This window comes from Pleurodeles waltl, chromosome 7 (assembly GCF_031143425.1).
Source record: "Pleurodeles waltl isolate 20211129_DDA chromosome 7, aPleWal1.hap1.20221129, whole genome shotgun sequence".
Taxonomy (NCBI): domain Eukaryota; kingdom Metazoa; phylum Chordata; class Amphibia; order Caudata; family Salamandridae; genus Pleurodeles; species Pleurodeles waltl.
Window position 1 is genome coordinate 785,208,627 of NC_090446.1, and position 21,478 is coordinate 785,230,104.

The following is a 21,478-nucleotide window of genomic DNA, read 5'->3' on the forward strand; positions in this document are numbered from 1 at the left end:
ATACATCATCACATTTTTGTTCTTTGCCGACGCTGCACAGCATAGATAAAACATTCACCAGTGCGGAAAATATGGAAAGCACAGCACGGGTGTTTTCACCTTAAACTTGTGAGAAAACGGCAATCTGGTGTTAAGACCGCTTTGAGGAAAAAATACTGTGTGAGCAAAGTTTAAGGAAAAGCAGGAAATTCCACAAACCTTGCCAACACCAACAATGGGGAATTTGTTAAACTTTGCTTACTTAATAAAAACTATTGCAAACCCCTAATACAGAGAACCTTGTATCTGTTACTCCCCTGCTTTTTTCACAGCAGTCCTATCTGTTAAACTCAATCTTGCCACACCACTCACCATTAAGGCACTTCCAAAATGTGCTCTGTCTGAGAGTCCACTCAGTCACAAGTTAAATTTAGCGCACACTGAATGATTTGCTGAGATATCAGCTACCAGGCGATAGGTCGGAGGCACAACTCGCTGGGATTCACTAGGCATTCGTTGCCCCTTTTCAGAGCGTTGAGGCAGTCGGAGGGCTGGGAAAACCCCTTCCCTTCCACATTCACCTCCTTCTGCGCAGCCTCACACCGTGGCTCTCGCCCTGCGCGGGGACGTCGATGCGTCGCGTTGGTGATGTGGCCCTAGGGCCGTGTGCCGCCACGTCCACTCTGCGCACGGCCATGGGTGTGATGTCTGTCTGAAGGCAAATGGCCCTCTCTGTTACATAACTGTAAGACCGTGATATCAGACATGCAGCCAGACGTTTACCTTCTCGTGTTACATGGACAATCCAGCTTCGGCAGGTATACTAATACGTAGCACGAATCGAATGCCACCATTAGCAAGTGCGACCCCCTCTTCCATGTATGCCACACAGTTCACCTGGGTAATTTAAAGCTTTTGCGTGATTACGTATAAGATATAATAAATAGTCAGGCCGATTGGCTCGGCAAGTGCTCCTTTTCGTTTGGGGTTTGTCAGCCAGAACCCTCTTTTAGAATTGGTAATTAAATCGAATGTAGTGCAGGGGGCGGACATTTCCTGTTAATGCACACCATCTGCCAGATCGTAAGAGCGGCTAGAACGAGACTCCCTCACTTTCCAGGCCGAAGGATGAGATTTGGCATTCTGACAGATTAGAAATGTTTCAAATATATAACTCCTTTTTTTTGTATTTTCATCTAAAATGCTTAAAAAACATTTAAAGAGAAAACAAAACGGTTGTAGTTCCCTTCAAAGGAGCACAGCTTTCCATTAAAAGATGGTGCGGTTTGTTGCGGCCGTGTGCTTGTTGGTTCTATTTTTCTCTGCTGGGTTACTCGTTAACAAAAGGCAGAAACGTGATCTATGTACCCAAGATAAAATTCATGTGTGTGATATAAAAAGGCACTTTATGCGGCGTTTGCTTTTCTTGGAACAAAGAGTATTTGCACAAAGCTGAAAAGACTGATTTATTGAAATAAAACTCCCTGCTGTGGTGGTGAAAAGAAGAGTTTTGTTTCTTCCAATAACTGGTCCTTCTATGTTTTTGTGATGCATAAAATTTCCATTTATAGAAACATGATTGCAGATGACAAACTCGATGTAATACCGACAGCTTTGTGTAAATAGGCTTAGTGGAGAACAGAGACCTGTGTGGGTGTCCATTTTTTTCACCTGGAACTATGACACGCAACTTTCCATCTGATAGTTTACCCAGGAGCTCGGTGACGTATGTATTTGTCCAATTAAGTATTTCTTGGGTACATTTTATGAAGGTGACATCTTATGATATGTTAGTGATGTAGGGAGAAGGAAAATTTGTGACATTCGAGGACACCAGCAGGAAGTTTTTTCGGGAAGTCTTGGCACACGTTCTTTTTCTTTATTAGCAGCCTAAGTTCTAGCTCGTAGCAAGAAAATGAAGTTGTGATTAAAAAAAAAAACAACTTTATGCTACCAGCTGCAAGGTCTGTTGAGAGATGGTCTTTGTTATTTGCATTGGGCAGGTTGTGCTGGAGCTTCCTGATGCCAGACGTAGGTGAGTAATGTTTGTGTACTATATGGTCATAGCAAAGTAAGGTGCACTCTGGCGTCAACATGATGGAAGAAGACTGATCCGACCTCAGCCACTGGTGGAAAAGCGAGTATTGCATAAAGACCTCCAGAGGGATGAACGAAGTTGGCGCGAGTAGATCATTTTCCATGTTTTTTAGTGAGCAGCCTTCCCATGCTGGTGGTTAACCAGCGTCAAGGGAGAGTTAGTAAGAGAGTTCAGAACCCTTTCTCAACTATTATTCATGGTGAAAGGCAGTGAAAGTTGGAAATACCGAGGGACTGCTAAAAGGGACGGGTGTTTCACTTACATAATATCAGCATTCGTCATTGGCTTTTCTCTCAATTGCAGAGGCAGACTGAGAGGTGCATGTAAAGCACAAATAAATTGGCTCAAAGAGGTAACACACTCTTCTGAAAGCTCTTGAATTGCAGATCGGTTGCTGTACCGTGAAGAAGAGTGCAGGCTTATTCTGAAAAATGCGTCTGCAGTTACTCTGATGCACAAAGTTTTGCTAGGTAAATTAGGCCCATGCACCAACAGGATTGCCTATGGCGGTCAAAATTCTTGAAAAAGGAAACGAATTGCAAAATCTCCTGTGAATGTTTACCAGCCTGGCTTTTATTCTTGTTTTCTCTGCAGCATTTGACATAGTGGAGCACATACCCTTCTGGTTTAGCATCTTAAATATGTTGCAGGGTTGGGGTGGCTGGCTAACAAATCACTCCTATGTTAAATCACAATCTCTTTGCAAGAATGTATCCGAATTGGTAAATTATATGATGACAGACGAGTGCTGTTAATTATTCAATCATCTTTGACAGGTGGAGTCTTGGATGCCTGTCAACAGATCTAGCTTTGTTTGCCCCGGGCAGAAGTTATCTCCTTAAGTACTTATTCCCAACTTATTTAGTCAAACGGTTTTATCTGTATATAAAGTGGAAAATGTTGATGTTCCCCAGGATGAAACTCTTTAAATGGTACTTTGGACATGAAAACAAGGGGTGTATATTTAAATAGGATCCTGGCTTATAAAGCCAAATTGTCGTTAAATGAGAGATAGTGTGTGTAAAGTACTTGTTGGTGGGAAAGAGACTTATTCTGAAAAACTGAACAAGTAAAAGCAAGAATCCTATTTTTTTCTGTACTCAACCAATGTGTCTCCTGCTGGCAATTAAAATCCAGTTTTTAAGGGATGATGCAAGCTACAAAATTCAGGAACCAAGGGGGTGGGGTAGCTCTAGACCTTTACTCATGTGATGACAATAATTAAACGTCCTTCTCTTTTATCCTGTATTTTGTTTTAATTTAAGGAAGGGTATATTTCTGCCTCTGTATGTAAAGTTATATATAGAGATACAGAGCTCATGGACCATCTACAGTTTGAGTTGCTTTATGTAATTCTACTGCTTATACTTGATTTGGTTGTGTAGACCGTATCAGCAGTGTGGCGTTTCCACACACAATCATGGATGTATTGTGGCACTCGCCCCCTTACCCACTCTCTTGACTCTGGGTTTATTCACAAGTGCTCCTGCGATGTAGAGCAATGGTGATGGGGAGCCACAAGGTGCACCAATTTCTAGCTTCTGCCCTGCTCGCTTCGGCGTGCCACAACCTGCCATCCAAGCTTCCCAGCAGGTAGACGACGTACACTCGCAAGGAGAGGCCACAAGCAACCAGCCGCTTCCATGGTGATAAGGGAGGAGGGCAGTTCATCTTCACGGATCAGCAGTGTCACTGCTTATGAGCCATGCAAATCTGGATTTTAAGAAATAGAGCGTACAGAAAAGTAACGCATTTAGGGGGTAGAGTTGTTTTGAACGTTTATACACCTTCTCAAGATGATAATTTGAGACTTTAATTTTCTACTAGGCTTCTCTTCCCCTCTATTGCATTAGTATTTTGTTTTAAGGTAGGGTATATTTGAATGCATTTGTTTATGTACAGGAAAGTACCAAAATACTGAATTATTGCAGTGGTTGGTCTTTCTGTAAGGATGCGTAGTGTCACCATAGATGGTTCTCATAGTCGTCTCATAAATTATTCCACCTAACGTAACTTAAGCTGTGTGGTCCTAAGAACTTAAAATTGAAATTAATTTAATTTAAAAAACGTAATAATTTCACATATTGACTAGGTAAGAAAGAACATATTTAGTCTTCTAGCAGAGCTACATTTGGGGGGGGGGGGGGGGGGGGAATGAGAGATGACGGTCTGCCCTGCCCTACCCTTTACAGATTTCTCAGAACCAAGGGAGGTGAGGGGAGACAGGCCAGACCCCTTCTGCACCTTGTTGTAGTATCCAAGCTTTACCTCACTGAAAAGTCCTAACAAGTCCAAAACTGGCCTGGGGTTGGTTTTGTTTCCTTCTGGAAGAGGGCCTCACCTGGCTGTTTTTGATGGACTGTTACCATGAGGAGAAGGGTCAGTCCCAATACGCATGGGTTGGGCCTTTGTCTAGAGTGGCATAGTGGGTTTAAAACGATGTTACCCCAAGCGATTGGCAGTAATTAGACTACTTGCAAGCATTCTTCCCATCACGGTTTGTGTGATTGATGCTCTAGCGCCACCTATCTTTTCTGCCTGCCGCAGATCAGTGCAAATCTGCACCAGGCAGTGGATTGATCTCTGCTGGAGCAGGTTTGTCAGATTGACTCAACACTGCGCCTGCTCTTTCCTTATTTACTAAGATTGGAGAGCACAGGCTTGGGTTCAGGGGGTGCGAGGGAAGGCTCAGAGGGTGGTGAGGGAGGGTACTTGAGGGCATATTTACAAGAAAGTGGTGCATCAGCTCTGATGCGCCACTTTTCTTGCGTCACTCTGCGCCCCCATAACGTCACCATGGTAGCGCTGTATTTACTACACAGCTCACCAGGGCGCGTGTTAGCACAATAGCGTCATAATTTATGAAACTATTGTGGCACTTCGCTGAATTAGCGGCATAAATTATGGCGCTAGTCCAGCTAAGCACAGGAGGCCTATGGGTTAGTATGGGAACGTCACTTTAAGGCCTGCCCTGAGCAGGTATTAAAAGTGACAGAAAAAATGGCACAGAGAAATCTTGTAAATTTCAGTGCTCCATTTTTTTTGGGCCTCTGTGTGGGAACGTTCCCTTGCATACACAATACATGGAGCAGGTATAATGTAGCACAAGGGGTTACAAAGTGGTGCAATGCATGCATTGCCCAACTTTGTAAATATGGAGCACAGTGGGGGGCCTCCGTAACACCTCCTTAACGTAAAATAAAAAATGACTCTCGGGCAGCGCAAGGAGGCGCGAGGAGCTTGTAAATATGCCCCTTAGTATTTATACAGCTATTTGGGTGGAGAAAGAAGGCTGTTAAATGGGGTGGTGGTGTAGTATAGGAGAGTGTCAGAACACCAGTTATTTCAATATTCGGGCGGTGCGAGTGGGTGTGCTGCTGTGGGAAATGGGCTAGGGTGGCAACAAAGTTTGAAATGTAAGTAATGACGTCCGAGGGGATGTGACAGGACCCTTGGTGCATAATTCTTTTAATCTAGAGGATTGTAACAGCGCTCAGGGAAGAGAGAAGCTAAGGAATCTGTGCTTTTCATGGTTTCCCATAACTCTACTCCCACTGAATAGCAGACGATGGGATCATCTTGCAGAGGCAACTTGCAGGCACCATATACTACATGCAATTATTAATCTTAATGGATGTGAATAATTTAACAAAGATTTCTACCTCAACGGAAATCCTATACATCTTGGACTTTGCTCTTACCTGTGATGTCATTTGTCAGTAAAAAACAATGCCCTTATTGACAACTATCAGTTTATTTTTTGTTGTATGTTTTGGGGAATAGAACTAGACAGTCAGTAGCGACACACAAGGGATGCGTGCATTTGCTCATCTTGTTTCACAATTTAAGTAACCATGGTGTTTCATGCAGTTGAAGCAGTGGCTAAATTATTTATTAGCACAACCATCTGTTATAACTAACCACCAAATCTGATGCTGTCTCCAAGTGTAAGCAAACGTCATTTGGAACAGGCTCAGATGCAAATTACCGACATGAAAACATTTGCAAAACATTACAGCGTAATATGGTTTGTTTACCATTCAAGCATCTCACAGCCAACTCATTACATTTGAGTCCTAGATCTGCAAATCGACCAGTGTTGTTCACGTTTGACAATGCGATGTAACGAATAAGAGTACGCCATGTGGTGAGAAAAAACAGACACCCAATAAAAATCGTCGTGTTTAAAGGAGCCATCCAATGGAGAGAAATAAGTATTTCTTTTTGTCCAGTTCCCCATCACTAACAATCACCAGCAATTAGCATTCTAGAATGCTGCTTTGTGTGACTTCTGCTCCTGTTTTGAGACGTATTGTGACACCACTCACTGGCCCCTTTGCATGCAAGAAGCTTGAGTCCTCCATTATAGTTGATTAGATGCTGGGTTTCGAACCTGAAAAAGTGATGCATTGTGCCATCACTGTACCTTTTTGTTGCTTCACTTAAAAGAATGATAACCTCAAAGAATCTGAAATAAAATGTGTGTGGCAGTATATTATTCGAAGAACTGTGAAGACAGACTGTTGTCAAACTGTATACTGTATGAAGCATTGCCATGAGGCTTCAGGGGGACCACCACCTCAAGGTCTCAAGAACCAACGTGCCAGGGCCAAAGAAACATGCACTTGTACTTCGATGGTGGAAATATGTGGGCTGCCATTTGGCCTCAGGTATGGATACCAGTGATTTCTTTTTGGATTGTGATACTGGGGTTGACGGCACATTTGGCAGAGTGGTTCTGTAATTTGTTCTGCCACCATTCTACCATAGTCCTGTCATCTCCAGTGGGGCATTGCTTGGGAATTGATTAAATTGATGACACATTTTGGATTCTTAATTTGGGGGAATAAAGTTGATTGAGCCAGTCAGTGTCCTGAGAGATGGGGTGACGTTTGGACTCTGTCCTTTGTGACCTTGGAGCTAGTGAGTTTAGAGTTCCACTGGAATTCTTAATATTGGAATACTGACCCTACAATAATAGCACAAATCCCGTTTTTACACAAGGAACCTCCTTAGTCACTTATTCATTCTTCTGGTCCCTTGAGAAAATGTTTAAATGGAGGCACAACTCTTTGATTCCCCTCTACTTGCCATGTCTGGAGGAAGTAGGGGGAGAAACAGCCTTGTTGATGTGCAGTCAGTACGTGGGAGGCTTTAGCATTGCAATCACAGGGTGCATAACATGCATCACTGACCACATCTACACCTATCTCTTTTACTTTTTAACATAATGGAGGCCATTGTTAATGAACAGCACTGCAAAGTGTGTCAGGGCCAGCAAGAAGAATGGGCTTCTGATACTTCACATTTCAAATGGTGATAAAGAGAAAAGCAGTAGGTAGGGTTTGATAGTGACTTGGTCAAAGATGCGATTCTCTAGGTCAAGACTTCAATAAAGAATTTTTTTTTTGTAAGTTTTTTATTTATTTGTAATTTTTTTTTTATTAAAGTTGCTTAGCTATTTAAGTTTTGCCTACAGACCACTTTAGCTGTTTGTTGCCAATAACCTCTGGTCTACAATATATAGTGGGCTACAGGTCAGCCTCTTTGCGATTGGATGGCTTTTGCCTATCTCAGTTCAGTGCTCCTTATTTTCCTGCATATTCCTGTTTTTGCCACACCCATACAGCATCGCTGTTTTCTACAATCTTGATTGGATGAACTGTATCCTTCCACCCTGACAACAGGCACCTATTTTGCATTTGGATTTTCACACTCCATGGAAGTGCATGGATTTCCTCACTCTCATCCAGGTCCTCCCTTACTGCGTTTTCCACCACGAGCTCAGCTGTTATTCCCCCTTCATTTCATTTTTTTTTTTTTTTTAAATTGCGTTTGCAAGAGCCTGGGAGTCGCACATTGTTAGTGGTCCACGTCCTTCCATTTCGTACATTGTTTTGCTGTTCCTCGACTTTACAATGCCTGGTTTATAGGGGTGTTTTTTGTTACATATACTCTTGCAAGAGCCCACCACAGTTCTCTCAGGGCAACTCGGTACTCTGTTTACACTGCATTCCCAAACATACTTTATTTCTTAATTTACAGTTCCAAAAGGGCAATTCTTCCGTCTTACACCAGTACATTATTAACAGTATTATAAAAATTAAAAAAAATCCAACATGGCCTCCATGTGTGACCACACATCAGCGGACACCTTTAAATGTTTTTTGTTATTCTTTTTAAAAAAAAAACATCTAAGATGGTTGGTTATCTGGGGAATGGAAGTACCACTAACGCCGATACCTCTGCACTCACATTTGAAAGGGGAGATCTATTGGCTTTGTTTCCTTTTTCTAAACCTTGTCCACAGCTGACCTTATGCTTCAAATTTTTAAAATTGTGATTGCCTACAAATGATTACGTGGAAGATTTAGGGTTACCATTTCTCAAGATAAGCATATTTGCCTTTTGGTTCTTTGTAAACAGTGACCCCAATTTGGTGAGCAGCACAATTAGAATTAACAAAAAAAGATTTGTTCAGTCAATTTAACAAAGTAACCTTGAGAGGCTAAGTTGCACAAAGGTTCGCAGTACAGCAAAACGTATCACTGTAATGCTTGCTGCATACATAATAAACAGTAAAGTTAACCAGTGTCTCTCCAAAATTAGTACAATAATGCTAGAATCATTTGATAAATTGGACAGTGAGCTAAAAAGTGAGTGTTTTGTCATGGATTCTTTTTGTAATGCCTATTTTAAACGTGCGATATAACCTTTGTAGCATGCTTACTGACCCTAGTTTGCTACACATGTAAACTAGCTTCTGTGTACAATATATGTAATGTACTACGGATGTGTGATAGCTATGGAGTAATGAGCTGCCACCTGGAAACACCGAGCCCTGAAGCTTGGAGAACAATTTCCTTGAGCCTACTTTAGGAGGGTCTAGTTGTCTGTTCGAACGTTTCATCTGGGACTGAAGTTGCGGGCCAAACGTTGGTATGAATGTTGCCACAAAATGCTGTTTTGAATTGAATTATGTTGCCTCACTTCAAAGGAGGTATTCACGAATATGGGTAACCTGGATTACTTTCTGATAAAGGCGCACCTGGAAGGTAGTGTATGAATTGTTAGTGCTCGGTCTGTATGAACTATGGTTGAATCCCATTATTTATTCTTATACTAAAAATTGGCATTGGAAGCAGTAAAAAAAAAACAACAACAAAAAACAGTTCATTTGGTTAAATAGATATGCAACATAAAATTGTGTGAAATTTGCCCAGGTGTTCTTAACTACTTATCTGAAACTTATGGTGCCTTTGGAGCGATGTGTACGAGTCAGAAGTGCCACTCATAAACGTGATGGTTGAACATTTCACAGACCCTTCTTTTTTTTAATTCATTTGACTACTGCCTCCATGAAATCTGGAAATAGTATCAATTCAATGTAAATGTGTAAATGTGATTGATGCAGTATGCAAACAACTGTAAGTCCAAGCATGCTCATACGTACACCTACTTATTCTATATATTTACTCATTTTGTATCACACAGATGGATTCTTAGAGTTTACTATGAATTTAATAGTGTTCTGGTGCATGTACTTTTCCTCTAGGATTTTGAATTGTCCATAAAACGGAAAGCTTGCATTCGTACATTTTTTTTTCATATCGAAAACGTTTTTCCATTTGAAGGAATGCATTCCCCCACCACCAAAATCCAGCCAAGTGGCATATTTTAACCAAGATCGTGAGTTTGCCAATGACACGTCCTAATTCACAAAGACAAGTTGAGGTTTTTAAGCATCAAAGCATTACTTTGGTAAAGCAATTACAAATAGAATCAGCTAGCTTTTTTCTTCTTGTTCAATGGATAAGATTCCGGGGGTGAAGATGGAGACTTCACATATTCAGACGTGAGATCTTTCTTCCTTGTTCAACAGGAAACACTCTACATTACTGAAAAACAAGTTCACAAATCAATTCGTGTTTTTTTTTTTGTTTGTTTTTTAACAATTGTGTAATTGGCTTTTTTACGTTTGAAGTGACAGGCATCACCCCACATATATTGATGCAATTTATGGCAGCTTTGAAATGGTACCAACCTAAAACTGTGTTTTGTTCCTAGCAGAATGATTGTATTTTGGATTACAGTTATTCTGACTGAGTATCTTGATTGCAATTTTCCTGTATACAGTGTTTGTGTGACAAGAAAACAAGACATGGTATAATAATCTGAAACGCAGACACGGGTGTTATCTAACGTAATTCACAGGATCCACACAACAAATTTCCAACTAAGTTTAACTTTGTCTTTATCATGTTTATCCTCAGTATACGTTGTAGAAGAGCGCAGAAGAGATGACTCCGGAGAGGGTGCCTGTCTAACTGCCTGCTGGACAGCGCTCTGTTGCTGTTGCCTCTGGGACATGCTAACATGAGTACTGACCGAGCCCTGCACGCCAATACCTCGTCAATCTACAGCCCTATGCACCCAGATCTGATTTTTGTTAATGTTGTCTTTCTACTACTGTTAATTAGAGCTTTTTGCCAAGACAACATCACTTGTATTGGTTATCTTTAAATGTGTGATGGTACATGCCTCTCCTGATTCAGACCATCACTTTTTTAAAGTATGTTTCATAGCTTTTTTTGTTGTACAAGAATGTGCTGAATAATTTATGATGAAAGTTTTCTGAAGAAAAAAAATATTTATCCTTTTAACATACTTTCTTAAACTTAAATTTGCAGTAATACTTTATTGGCCAATGCTTAGATAGAAACGTAGACACAGTAAGCTGTACTTGTTTTCTTGTATTTATTAAGTTTAATTAAGATGAATAAAATTTGAAATTTGTCATCTTGTGAGTAAGCCCGAATGCTTTGCTGCAGAAGTGAAATTGTCTAAAAGTGCCTCAAGTTGTAGTACTTTCCAGTATTCTAAAGACACCTCTCCTTCCCGGTGGTGGAAGTTTCAAGAGCTGACAAATGGCCATTAATAAGGCCCACCGAACCAATAAGACGACTGTGCAAGCCACCATGTTCCAGAACTCGAACTGCGATCAGAGGCTTGGTTTCTGACAGGACTGGTCGGACTAGTTGTCTTGTGACTGACTGCTGGTTAATCTAGGATATTGAAGGAGTTACAAATTTGGCATTTAAACAGCAATTTAGCAAATGTATTGCTTCATGCTTTGAGGGAGAGATACAAACTTTTTTAATGTAAATGAGACAAAAGATTTTGATATCATTAGTTAATCAAGGAAGGAAGATTTCCATCTGGTATAGGAAGCTGGTAACAGTTCTGTCTGTTTATATGTGTAACGGCTCATCAAGATACCCAGTTTCAGAGGCAAGTATAAAGTGATTGGTTTGTTTTTCCTTTTACCTCCAATCCTTGTTTGGAATGAGAATAATATAACATTCGTTTTGCATTAGTTGTAGTGCTCTGTGCAACAGGTACTTTGCTAGACGAAATAGTTTGTGTGCCTATTGGAAGATCGAGTTGGGATTATTTAGGTAGGTGGTGATCTCTGTACCTTCAGTGAAATCACCCCTCCTGAAGACGTTGAAGCTTTGCTCTGCGGGCACTTTCATGTGCCCACTTGGCAAAATGTTTTGTTTTTCATAACTGCAAAAGCAAGAGTTTGTTATTGTAGAAAAAAAAGAAGTGCACCTGGCGCCCTAAGAGATTTCTCTCAGCATGTGGGGGTAATTCCTTTGATTTTTTTAATGGGACCCACCTGGTTTTCTCTAGTGATTCGGATTAGGAAAAATGTATTTTCTGAGGTACATTGACGAACAGCCCAGTGGTAGTACAGCCATCAGTTAGAGGTTTCCACCAGCGAAATTGAAACGTGGTGTTTGACCTGACCCGAAACAGAAACAGCGGGTTTGGCAGGTGGCATATACTCAGAACTTTAAATGAACCCTTAAGCCTTTCTTTCAAAGAATAGAGTGATGTAGGAGAGTTGAAGGAGCCTGAGAGAACTAGACTCTGTCCGTCTTACCATACAAGCAGCCGGCGTGCAGGCACGGTACACTACTTACAGGTGACCTCCCATGCAGGTCTTCAGTCCTTCAAGGGTTAACTCACACCTTTAACACAATTCCCGATTGCTGTCTCAGTTCTTCCCCACATGAGGGCACCAAACTATACATCTCCCCCAATAGAGCTCCTCATTGACCTTACGAGCTCCATCCAGTGTAGCAATCCATCATATACAGGTATTGGCATGTTGAAAGAAACAATGAAAAAAACAGAGAACAATGTATAGACTGTAGGACAGCACCTAACCCACAACATGCAGCCAACAAAACGTGTGCCTTACAATGTGGTATCAATTTTTCTGTTTCACTATTTATGGGTGAAGTTGTTTTCTACATAAAATGGGGTTGTGATGTGTTAGGAAACAAGAAGGCTGTGGTAATAAACAGCTTGTTCTATTCTGGTAATGGCTTTCAGTGTGACATCTTAGTGTGGTAGAGATTGAAGCAGAAACTCAGGAAAGTTTCTGTTGAAAATCAGATACCGTTACCGAACATCACTCAGATCAAAAACAGAAAGGCGCCCACAACTTGTGCCTGTTCATATTAAGGCGTGGGTGATAGGAACAATACAGGGGCCGGCAAGACGAAGAAGATAAGCCTATTACGCAAACCGCGTCCAGGTAACGCCTTCCACGAGTCGGTGACAAAGGTGAACTGTTAACACGTTTTTGAACTTTGAATCTCTTATCTACCTTGAGAAAGCAGGTGAAAAGTTTGGAATAACTGAGGCAGTGATACCTTATCAACAGAGTTTCAACTAGTATAAGTTGAAGTGAACTACTAACAACGCCTTTGGGCATCAGACCTGAACAAGACCTTCATCTCTATGGAAAGCTCTGAACTTGTGCACCGCAAAGCTAGTGCCGTTAAACTGACACATCTAATGGGTCCCCTGCCAGAAACCTGCGTCAGATGAACAGTGCAGCTTGGATTTTCTTATTGCAGGTTTCAGATGTTCGTCATCTGGCGGCTATATGGTGTATGAACACCATACTGCCGCCTGGGTTGCCTTTAAGGTACAACACGGAACTGGAAACTAAACTGGAACTCAATTTAAATTGAAGGGACTATCTTGACAAAAAGGGAGGTGGACAATGCCTCGGTAGAGGGTTTGCAGCTTAAGCAGATTTGGGGTGCCAGGTCATGTTTTTGTTAGGCATTTTAGAAAAAGGGAAGGAACCTGGCCGAATAGATGAGTTTAGATGCTTATATATGCTTTCATGTGCTTCATTTGAATATATCTTTTCATTTACTATATCAAATGTGGCTTGCTTTTATTAGACTTTGGCCCGTATTTACTAACCATTTACTCTGGTTTGCATCATTTTTGTAACCCAAACCAGCATCACGTGTTATATTGGTATTTACTTTCAAGTTTGGTGCTAGAAAGCAGCCCTAATGTAATGACCTGTGTCAAGGTGGCATTCCATGGATGGTACTGAAAATGGAGAAATATTTCTGTCAAACATTACACCTCTCGAGGCAGGTGTAACGGTGAGAAAATATTTTTTCGGGTCCCAAAACTTCTGTTTGCATGTGTGCTATATTGTACTGGGATATAAAATGTTTGAAAACTGTCTAGGCATAGTATTTTATACTTTGTTGCTACCCTTCAGTACAAAACCTATACTATACATCATGCACATGCCCTTGCACTAATGTGTAGGGCGTGTTTGTGACTCAAGCAATATTGTTTCCGTGCAGGAACGGATGCCTTCCCTTACAAAAATAATAATCTGAGGCCTTTTCTGCAGCAGATCTAGAAAGAGGAAGTAACAAGGAGAATAAAGATATTTCTTCTCGCTACGCCTCACCTGGGATGGCGTAGCATTTTGATGCATTCCCAGGTCTACTAGTAATGGTAAATCTGGGAATGCACCAGAATCCACGAGTGGTGCATGGAAACACCTACACGCCACCCCCAATGGAAAGCCTTCCCAGGACAGAGTAACGCAATGCAGCTATTTGCTCTGCATTGCATGCCCCTGGATTTATCAAGCCATGCAAGGTGGCCTTGTGTAGCTTGATAAATCTAATTTAAAAGTTGCATTGCTTTTGCGCCCCATTGTATGGCACAAGGACAACACAATTCTCTAATAAATGTACCCCTGAGTATTTGTGGGGAAGTGATTGCCGAACTACATGCACAGTGTGTGTGTCAGGATAGCCCATGAAGGAGAGAAAGACCACTCTTTTTACTGAGGGCTTCTGGCATTAAAACATTAAAATGCCTGCCCCTCCTGCTTTGTGATGTCATGTTGGTAGCCATTATGTTATCAGGTCTTGTTGTAAGTGTCCAAAATGGATTGGGTTCTTCTTTCCAATCGATCACTCCCCACAGAGGGTGGCTCCATCACCTAGATGGGCAGGAAGACAGTAGATACCAGGTAAGTAAGTGCTTTCTTGTTTCACTAACACATTTTCACTGACAAAGCTGGGAACCTCTGAAAACAATGATATGCTCGATAGCAGAGTTCTAGAAATATACATGTGCTTATAAAGTTACATTAGTTCTAATGGAAACCCCTACATGTGAAACAGAGTTTAGCAGTAAGGAAATGAAGGCGCCTCTCTCTGCAGTTGGAGAATAAGGCGGACCATCACATTAAGGTTTTGTTCTTTAGTTCTCTTTATGGTGTCTTGGACTGCTGTGATAAATATATATTTTTCGGGATGAAATATTTTAGGGAAACTCTATTTCAGTGGTGTTATGCAAAATGCTGCACCCCCCCCCCCCCCCAATCCCCCCCTTGCAGAATGTGGTGTGGGCCCAGAGTATTGAATGTCTTACAAATATTCATATGCTTTGGTCTGAATGGGGGACACCTGAAGGGGTGGAGCCGGTGTTACGCCCCTGCTCAACATCAATTAATTTTATATTCTGTTCTGTCAAGGATTCATACCATATATAAACAAAGTACTGGTATTTGCAGACTCTTCAAGCTATCACTAGGTTCTGGGAAGTTGATTGATGGTAGCAGCATTGGCATCTGCATTGGCCATTTTGAAACAAACGTATCCCAGATAGAGCATCACTATGAACCAGCAAAAAAGGAGTTTCTATTTTTCATCCCGTCATGGAGTGTTCCATCTCTTCCAACGAACAGGCCGCCTAGCAGCATTATTTCTGGAATATGGGTAGGAGGCTTCAGTGACAAAGTGTTCTGCTTCGGAATTGGTTGCAGACAAAAGCAGAAGTATCCCCAACACAGAGATGTACTTCATCCTAGATGGCACCCCAAATTGGTAATCAGCAAAGTGTTCAATGTGCTACCCTTGATGAGGCGAAGGTTGAATGAGATATAAAATAGATGCTGTTGGTTATCATTTCGTGTTATCCTCATCTAAGTGGACATCTAGCCAAAGGAGCTTAAAACTTGGATTGAATCCCAGGCAATGCTCAGCAAAATGAAGTCTATGCGAGCACAGTAAGTGATAAGCGTCAGTCAAAAGACTACAGGAGCACTGCTGGCATGCAGCAACAGGTTTGTTTTAACTTCCGAAGAAGATCTTAACCCTGATAAGCATAAGGATGTTGAGTCTCAGCAAGAGCCATTGCTTATTGGATCAGGCGTTCATTGATCAAGGACCAAAGAGTTAATCTGAAGTGAAGCCAGAATGTTTGAGCTGTAGACATTCAAGCTAAATATCTATCAAGATAAGCTGGCTAGTATCAGAGTAGAAGCAGTGTGATATCCAGAAATGCTTGCTGGGGTGCTAGTGGAAAACCTTCTTAAATCAGTAAATCCAATGACAGCAAAATTGAAAAGCATCCCTTGTCATAGAGTTAGGGTAATTCCACTTTACAACCCTATTGCTTTAATCATTTCCCTCACCAAGTCACTGTTAATCTTGGTTCACTAATCTAAATGGATCATTATACTATCAGCATAAATCAATCAAATGTAACTCTACTGACCTTTAACCTTAGTTGTGACTTTTGAAATCTCTGGGGGAAGCCCAGGATAAAGTCATGTTGTTTTTCAAAATGGCAAACACCCTACAGTCTAGTAAGTCAAACGCCTAGTCCTCTTGGGTTACCCACATCTCACTACCTCCACAAGATTTGGAATTTACGGCTCAGCTTTTGTTGTAGCTCTTCTTTTGGAATCTTGAATCCATCAAAGATAAGTTCACCCCATTTAGTTATGAAGTCCATGCAGTCGTAAAACTATGATCCTAAAAAGTTCTGATAGCTTCTTCATTAAGGGGGGGGAGCAGGATTTACGATGTTAAACATAGGCACTTAAAGGATCTCTTACACTGTTCCGAAAGAATTCCAAAGTGAAATGATTCCATAGTGTTTTTCTTCTAAGTGGTCACAGGAAAATTATATGTTTTTGTTACTTCTACTGTGATGGCTTACCTGCAGGAACTAATAATACATACTAAGCATTGTCCACAATGGTGCTGCGACTGGAAATTGTTTTCTTTCCAACGAAACACCACCCACAGAATGGGTAGCTGTTGCATGTTTGAGACCCGAGCAAACTTTTAATTGCCTCCAAGGTTTCACTGTCCATACTTTCCTGAACATAAGCCACTTTCCTCTTTGTAGTATTGTCAGTGGATTTGACATTTTCCTATGTCCAGCTTTTGGACTCTTGAGCTGCATCGTTCTGATTTGTTGATTTATTTCATACACTAGAATCTGCCCCAGTTGCAATACAATAAAAATAAGGCCACAAATAGTGAACCCCCTTGAATATTTAACCCTGGTGTATTGAAAAGAAACTACTATTAAGAAACGTTAAAAAAAAAGATCTTATAAGCAGCTGAGGAAGGGAGAACGTTTTAGTTGAAGCCTCCCAGGCAGTGCAGCTGTCTGGATGCGAGACTTACAGGGGACATGCTCATCTAGAAAGCAACTCTGCCCGCTGCTTTCCATTGGCCTTCTATTTGATAGGTTTCAATGTTTTGCCCATCTATCTACTTTTTGTCCTCTTGTGGATCATATCCTATTTACCATCTCTCTGATTGGATTGTCATGAACTTTGGGTGTGTATGCTTCCCTTATTCTCCGTGTTATTCCAATTCTGCCAGCACATTTATTTTCAACATTATAACATTTTTATTTTCCATAACTTTATCCTTTGAGATGGTCTGAAGTATGTTTTCACTTTTATACAGCTTCGTCCTTCAAGCCACTGGGCAGCATACTTTAGCTCCACGTTGTACTCTCTTGTTCGTTTCCTTCTACCCTACCTGTGTCTTTAGTGTTGGTTCGCTCCGCGCACCTGTGTTGCTTCTGCTTGCTCTCCATGTTGCTTCTCCACCCTCAGTGATTTTGCCCTCCATAGTTCTGCCCCCCCATTTCTGGTGTAACTTTTTGTTTACCTAATCCACTCGGATTTATAAACGAAAAGAAAAAAATAGGCTTGCAGCATTTTTGTAGGCACACACATGCTTGGTAAGCAGACCTACAAAATGATATAGCCAGGCCTGTAGGGTTTTTTCCCCTGTTTATAAACCATGCTGCACAGCATGGTTATAAGCACTTGCAAAGCCAATAGGCCCCATAGGTGATATGTTTGTTTTTCTTTGTATTTTGTTTAATTTTTATTTTTAATATTTTTATTGGATGCCTGAGACACAGTTCATTACATTGATTACATTGAGGAAGGAGATCTCCAATAAAAAGGTAAAGCAATACTCCAGGTTTCAAAATAATAAAGTGATGCATACCTTAATATATATAGTCTAGTGCATACATCAATATTATAGAGAGTAGGGATGATATTATGCAAAAATACAAAATACAGAAAAATACATTAAGTGCAATTATACCAAAACCATACGCTACCCTATATTGAGAATAAAGTGCTTCATGCTGTAGTACTCTCTACCTCAGTTTTATTCCGTACTTCCAACTGCTTGTATCTGACCCAGTCTCCAAACAGCCCCCATATTACCTGCCCCTTATGTCTAGCTTCCTTCCCCTTCCATTGATACAGTGCGCACTCTAGCTGATATATATAGAAAGAAGGCGTCCCAACCATTGTTGGAATGATGGAGGTTGTGAATCCAGCCATGTGGACACTATACATAACCGATATATAGCAGTTGACATAAAAATGAAGTTAGAAACCTTTGGTCCAGCAGTTCCTATTACCTCTGATACACCTAAAACCATAATATAAGGGGTTAATTCCACATCTTTTAAAATCTGCATAATGTCCCTTTTTAGTGTATCTAGTCTTATACATGTAGTGAACATATGTATGAGATCTGCACTGAGTGTCTGACATCTCAGGCAGTGCATCCCCTCCGTCCTCCCACACTTGGCTATTTTATCTGGGGAGAAGTATAAATTATATATTGTTTTATAATGTTGTGTCTGAAGTGCTGATGATATCAGAATACTACAGCCTAATTTAACAGATTTGTAAAATTCAGCTTCTCCAATATTTAAGCGAGCTTCCCACTTCTTGCAATGCTTCTCTAGATCATCAGGCTGTTCTGTAATCAATGTTGCGTACAGTGAGCTTAGTGTCACCCATGCTCCAGTTGTCAGCATCTCCATAAGGGGACAATTGGCAAACCCTACCGGCCCACCGGTTTTTCTATATAGAAGATCTCATTTGTGAAGGTATTTAAAAAACTTCCCTTTGTTCCAGTCCATATTTCTCACTCAGGTCCTCAAATGTTTCATCCCAGATCTTTCAAGAAGATCTCCTAGCCTTTGAACCCCCGTAAGTTCCATTTTGCCATATATTTATCCCTGAATATCTCCAGGAGAGATGGATTATTTTGTATCAATGTGTACCGGTGGAATCTACCTAATCCCACTTTCCTCCGCCAGGGGTTCCAGCATTTAAAAGCAGCCTCTAGCACCTTAAACTGCACTTTCTTATAGTAGCTGGGCTCTGTCAGTGTCAGCAATCCCCCGTTAACCATTGGACAAATTAATAATTCATAGATAGCTGGCGAATGTTCTACCCCTCTCATACTTCCTCTACCCGTCATCAGCGGAGGCATAAATTGAAATGTGTCTGCCAACTGATACAATTTAAAATTTGGTAGAGACCATCCCCCCTTCTCCCTCGTTAGAATCCGACTGGCTCTTCTGATCTTGCCATACAACCAAATAAATCTCATTATTTGCTGATCCACAGCTATGATACATGACTTTTCAAAGTCCAGTGCGATTACACGAAATAAATATAAAACCTTGGGAATGAATAATATTTTAACCATACTGCAACACCCCAATGTAGACAAAATGCAGATCATTTCATCTACTGAAATTGTGTTTGTTAGATCTAGGCCCATATTTATACTTTTTTAGCACCCCATTTGCGTCATTTTGTGAAGCAAAAACGGCGCAAACTTGCAAAATACAATTGTATTTTGTAAGATTGCGCCATTTTTGCGTCAAAAATCGGCGCAAATGAGGCGCAAAAAAAGTATAAATATGGGCCCTAATGTCTATCCCTAAGTATACTGCATGATCCACCCTTCAAACATCACATGTCTTTATATGCTCATTCACCAATACTTGGGTTTTATATCTATTCATTAAATACTTGGATACCGCTCCAAAATTGCATGCTAACTTTTCAATTTCCCATGAAGCCTCATCCGGATTAGCTGTTACAACAGCTACATCATCCGCATATGCTAAAATGTTTGGAGCCCAGCCATAGCGACTCACTGGCATGATAGCTGGGTTCTTTTCTAACTGCCGAAGCAAAGGGTCAATATAAAGTGCGCGCAATAAAGGGGAGCACGGACACTAGTGCCTCGTTCAATTTGTATAATGTTCGATTGGCCTCCCCACATTTGTATCCGGGCGCCTATATATTGCTTTGATTGCCGTAATGAAGTTACTTCCAAATCAGTACACCCCAAATATTTCCCCACAGATAATCCCAATTGACCCTGTCGAAAGACTTTGGTGCAACCAACGTCGCTGAGAACCCCTGGCAGTGGCACTGCTGGATGCAGCAAACAGTGTGATAACTCTTCTAATGTGGTCAGTAGTATCCCTCCCTGGGACAAACCTGTGTTGATTCTGTGTGACTAAACTAACGAATAACAGTGGATAGGCGAGATGCAAAATATTTTAGAATCAATCTCGACATCACTATTTTATTAGTGTTTTGGGCCTATATGAAGTAAGGTTTTGCAGATTTTTCCCCTTCTCAGAAATACTACTATATTAGCGAATGCCCAGGAAGAGGGGGATTTACCCCCTTGTTGTACTTGAGTAAAAAGTTCTAACATTACCGGCATCAATAGTCTTAAAGTGCTTGTGCAGTTCTAGAGGGATTGCATCTGTCCCTACAGCTTTTCCATTAGGTAGTCCTCGGGTCGCTTCCTCTAGTTCCTCCATTGTAATCTTACCTCCTAGTCTCTTCTGTTCATCCTGAGTGATCCTGCTGGCCTCTACAGAGCTTAAGGATCCATTCATTAATTGCTCCTCCACTACAGGGGTTGCTTTATATAGTTCTGCATAATACCTACAAAAGGCTTCCCTCATTTCGTCAGGGTCAAACCAGCCTGCCCTGACAATCTTTGATTTTTCGAACTATGCTGGCAGCTGCCTTCTGTCAAGCTCGTACCGCCAGTAGACACCCCACTTTTTCACTATACTCATAACATACCTTACTTCTCACTAGGTATTTTTCCGACAGCCTTTTTGCTGATTTTTCATTAATTGCTGTTTTGACAATTGCAATCTTCTGTAGAGCATCATCCACATCCATGCCTCCCTCAATAGCAATGGTGAGTTGGTTTTCTACTGCTCAAAGCTCTGCATATGCTTCTTGAGTATGTTCTAATGTATGTTTCTGTTTCCTTAGACTAAAACTTAAAGTCCCTCCCTCCCCTTATCCCTGCCTTTATAGTGTCCCAGGCAATTTCTACTAGGGCAGACCCCCTGTTTATTTCAAGAAACTCCCTCAACCATATCTTCATATGATCCAAATATCCTGGGTCATTCAGGAGTCTTCTCCCAAAGGTTCAGCCCTTCCTTCTACTTTTAATACCCTCCCTTTTGATTTGTAATATTAATGGACCATGGTCTGACATGATTTGTGGGTATAGTTCCATACATGCCCCTACTAACAGTTCGGGAGACAAAAACAAATAGTCAAATCGAGCCAATTTCCTCTGTGGAGCTGAATAATATGTGTACCCAGGATCTGATCCCCTCAGTTTTGGCCAAACATCCACCAACCCTATTTCCTTTTGTAAGCTGTAAAGGGCTTTAAGGAATCTGTTTATGCCAGAGTAGCTTTTTTGGATTAATGTCTATTATTTCTTTTAGCCCGTCCCAAGAGCCACTAAAATTCAAATCACCACATATAATATAGGGGGCCGACCACTCTGCTAATTCAACTGAGAGGAAGTCTAATACTGCAGGATCGTCCAACACTGGGCCATACAGAGAGTATAAAGTAAAACACCC

General features: G+C 41.1%; 1 long non-coding RNA gene across 1 annotated transcript; it reads left to right on the forward strand.

The window, feature by feature from the left end:
- The first annotated feature begins 494 nt into the window (after positions 1 to 494).
- On the forward strand, positions 495 to 10,876 carry LOC138245586 (uncharacterized). The gene is made up of 2 exons (XR_011194145.1): positions 495 to 797; positions 10,351 to 10,876. It is a non-coding gene; the product is annotated as an uncharacterized lncRNA (long non-coding RNA).
- Positions 10,877 to 21,478: the final 10,602 nt, after the last annotated feature.